Here is a 4655-nt window from a genome sequence, read left to right on the forward strand (position 1 = left end):
CACTTTGCGTATCTCACAAAACTGTCTTGTGACCTATGGCAGTAAATCATGAGGTGGATAAGAAGATGCAGAGCACTGGGAATCTCAGTTTGGGTCTTGATTTGGGCCTTAGAAAGCCAAAAGATTGACCAAAAAGGCTCACCACCTACCTGTAATAGTCTCAAGATTACGAACAATCATCTGAGGCTAATGAAACACAAAGATTGCTGTGGCCTGCCAGGCTTATAAATAGGTCAGGGTCAGTGATTCATCCCAATTGTAATTCCCAACTAAGTGTTGTTTCTCCTAATCCTGATATTTGGATAGCTTTTGTTCTTCTTTGCCAGAACATTTGAGGTAAAGAGTGCGGACTGGACAGTGGTTAGAAGAAGAGGTTAAGTGTTCTGGGGTGACCCGTGACAGACGACCACCAGAGTTTGTGTTTGAATTTTGGAGCCTTTATTAGCTGGCCAGCGGCTACAGTTGTGGGGTCTCACTCATGTAAGAGCCAAACTGCAGCCCCGACCCTTAGTTCTTTCCACATTTTATACTCAGTAACTACAAAGGCAACTACAAAGGCACTGCGGTAAAGGGGCTTCGAATAATTTGTTAGGTTGTCAGCTTTTGTTACAGGAGACAAGGGGGGTCTTTAGCAACATAAAAGGGATGATTGAAACACAATGTCTTACAATGAGTAATGGGGTTATGCTCGGCGGGAGCGCGACTGGTTTGTTCTTTCTATGGGAACTCGAGGTGGGGGGAGGCCTGTGATTATTGGGCTAGCTTGTCGGGCTTGTCCCGTACAATAGGGATCTTGTTCTACCTTTACTGTTAGTTCCTTAGGTATATTCTTCTGGCCATGGTGGCCCGAACAGTTAGTCATTTGTCTAACAGTGTCAGCTGTTGTGCTTCTGTTTTTATAATTATATCATTACATGTAATTCTTAAAATTTACACCAGGCCTATGCTTGGGCAACCTAAATCTCCTCAGGCCTCATTAGTCTGGGGTTATTGATGGGTTCATTTTAATAGTAACAACCTATACCTCACATGATTTTGCTCCCTTTCTCCAGTTTCTGTATGTATTAATTAGAATTGGTGTGACAGTGACAGAAACTTCAAATAGCAGTGGCTGAAACAAGATAGGCACTTGTTTCTCTCTCATATGTGTTTTCCTAAAGTCCAGGGATAGTCCGTTCAGGCCTGTTATGGTGCTCCATTGGTTTAGCTACCCAGGCTCTTTCTATTTTGTTGCTCTGCCAAACTTAGCTCATGGCTTCCATGTCAGAATCCAAGATAGCCGCTCCAGTTTCAACCATCACGTGTATATGCCAGTCATGAGGAAAAAGGAAAGGGAAAATAAAGGGATTCCTTCCTCTTTCCTTCAAGGACATGTCCCAGAAGTTTTACTCATTTCACTTACTTTCCATACACATCACACTGTCTAGAAATTAGTCACATAGGCACTTTTAATTGAAAACAAAAACAAAACATCTGGGAAATATCTCTTTTATTTTGGGTGGCTATGTGCTCAGGTAAAATTTCAGATTTCAATTACAACCACCAGATAAAGAAATGGATTATGTATATTGAGGGACAATAGGTAATGTCTGCACAACTATAACCCTCTAGATGCTTGAAAATCTTACCCATGTCATATCTATTGTATCTAGGATTCTCCAGGGAAGTCTCAAGACGCTCCTAGACTAGTAGGTCATGTGTATCAGGGGTAGTGTCTTTTTTTTCTTCTAGTCCATTCTTTTTTGTTGTTGTTCAAAATATTACAGATGTCCCTTTTTCTCCCCATTGACCCATTCCACCTCACCCCACTCCCCTCCCCAGTCCCTCACTGCACCATTGTCTGTGTCCTTGGGTTATGCAAATAAGTTCTTTGGTTAATCTCTTCCCCTCCACCCACCAGCCCCCCTCCTTCCCTCTGAGATTCACCAGCCTGACCCATGCTTCCATGTCATTGAATCATTTCTGTCCATCAGTTTATTAAGTTCTTTAGATCCCACATATAAGTGAGATCATGTGATGTTTCTCCTTCTCTGCCTAGCTTATTTTGCTTAGCATAATATTCTCCAGGTCCATCCATACTGTCCCAAAAGGTATGAGATCCTTCTTCTTTATAGCTGCATAGTGTTCCATGGTGTAAATGTCCCACAGCTGTTTTATCCACTTATCTTCTGATGGGCACTTGGGCTGTTTCCAGATCTTGGCTATTGTAAACTGTGCTGCTATGAACATAGGGGTGCATGTATTCTTTCTGATTAGTGTTTCAGGATTCTTAGGATATATTCCTAGAAGTGGAATCACTGGGTCAAAAGGCAGTTCCATTTTTAATTTTTTGAGGAACCTGCATACTGTTTTCCATAGTGGTTGCCCCAGTCTGCATTCCCACCAGCAGTGTGCCAGGGTTTCCCTTTCTCCACACCCTGGCCAGCACATGTGGTTTGTTGATTTGTTGATGGCAGCCATTCTGACAGGTGTGAAGTGATACCTCATTGTGGTTTTAATTTGCATCTCTCTGATGATTATCGATGTTGAGTATTTTCTCTTGTGTCTCTTGGCCATCTGTATGTCCTCTTTGGAGAAGTGTCTATTCAGGTCATTTGCCCATTATTTGACTGGATTGTTTGTCTTCCTCTTGTTGAGTTGTATGAGTTCTTTATACACTTTGGAAATTAGCCCCTTATCAGATACATCCTTGGCAAATATGTTCTTCCATACCGTGGGGTTCCTTTGTATTTTGAGGCTGTTTTACTTTGCTGTGCAGAAGCTTTTTAGTTTGATGTAGTCCCATATGTTTATTTTTTTTTTTTTTTCTCTTGCCCTAGGAGATGTATCAGTGAAAATTCCACTACATGAGATGTCTGTGACTTTACCGATTATGTTTTCTTCCAGAATTTTTATGGTTTCACTACTTACATTTAAGTCTTTTATCCATTTTGAGTTATTTTTGTATATCATGTAAGTTGGTGATCTAGTTTCACTTTTTTGCATGTATCTGTCCAATTTTCCCAGCACCATTTATTGAAGAGACTGTCTTTACTCCATTGGATGCTCTTGCCTCCTTTGCCAAATATTAACTGACCATAATGGCATGGGCCTATTTCTGGGGTCTCTGTTCCATTGACCTATATGTCTGTTGTTGTACCAATATCAGGCCGTTTTGATTACAATGGCTTTGTAGTACAGTTTGACATCTGGTAAAGTGATCCCTCCCACTCTGTTCTTTCTCAAAATGGCTGTGGCAATTCAGGGTCTCTTTTGGTTCCATATAAATTTTTGGAATATTTGTTGTAGTTCTGTGAAATATGCTGTTGGTATTTTAATAGGAATTGCATTGAATCTATAGATTGCTTTAGGTAGTATGGACATTTTAATATTAATCCTTCCAATCCATGAGCATGGTATATTCTTCCACTTGTTTATATCTTCCTTTATTTCTTTTTTCAGTGTCCTGTAGTTTTCCAAGTACAGGTCTTTTACATCCTCGGTTAAGTTTATTCCTAGGTATCTTATTTTTTTAGTTGCAATGGTAAGTGGGATTGTTTTTTAGTTTCTCTTTCTGAGAGTTCAGTATTGGTGTATAAAAACCCCATCAATTTCAGGATGTTAATTTTATATCCAGCTATCTTGCCTAATTCATTTATCAAATTTAGTAGTACTTTGATAGAGTCTTTAGGATTTTTTATGTACAGTGTCATGCCATCTGCAAATAATGACAGTTTTACTTCTTTCTTTCCAATTTAAATACCTTTTATGTTTTCTTCCTGTCTGATGGCTATGGCAAGGATTTCCAATACTGTGTTGAATAAGAGTGTTGAAAGCGGACATCCCTGTCTTGTTCCTGTTTTTAAGGGAAATGGTTTAATTTTTGCCCATTGAGTATGATGTTGGCTGTAGGTTTGTCATATATGGCCTTTATTATGTTGAGGTATGATCCCTCTATTCCCACTTTGCTGAGAGTTTTTATCAAAAATAGGTGCTGGATATTGTTGAATGCTTTTTTTGCATCTATTGATATGATCATATGATTTTTGTCCTTCATTTTGTTTATGTGATGTATCACATTTATTGATTTGCTGATTTTATACCAGCCTTGCCTCCCCAGAATAAATCCCACTTAATTGTGGTGTATGATTTTTTTAATGTATTGCTGGATCTGGTTTGCTAATATTTTGTTGAGGATTTTAGCATCTATGTTCATTAGTGATATTGGCCTGTAATTTTCTTTTTTTGTAGTGTCTTTACCTGGTTTTGGGGTTAGGATGATGCTGGCCTCATAAAAAGGGTTTGAGACTTTTCCCTCCTCTTGAATTTTCTGGAATAGTTTGAGGAGAATAGGTATTAATTATTCTTTGAATGTTTGGTAAAAAGAGCACGTAAATCCATCTGGTTCATGACTTTTGTTTGCTGGGAGTTTTCTTAATTACTGCTTCAACTTTATTAGTTGTTATCGAGCTATTCAGGTTTTCTGCCTCTTTCTGATTCAGCTTTGGAAGATTTTATGCTTCCAGGAATTTGTCCATTTCACCCATGTTGTCCAGTTTTTTGGCATATAGCTGCTCATAGTATTTTTTAGGATCCTTTATATTTCTGTTGGGTCAGTTGTTATATTGCCTCTTTCATTTCTGATTTTATTTATTTAGGTCCTCTCTTTTTGTTTC

The sequence above is a fragment of the Miniopterus natalensis genome, chromosome 1 (assembly GCF_054644295.1).
Source record: "Miniopterus natalensis isolate mMinNat1 chromosome 1, mMinNat1.hap1, whole genome shotgun sequence".
NCBI lineage: Eukaryota > Metazoa > Chordata > Mammalia > Chiroptera > Miniopteridae > Miniopterus > Miniopterus natalensis.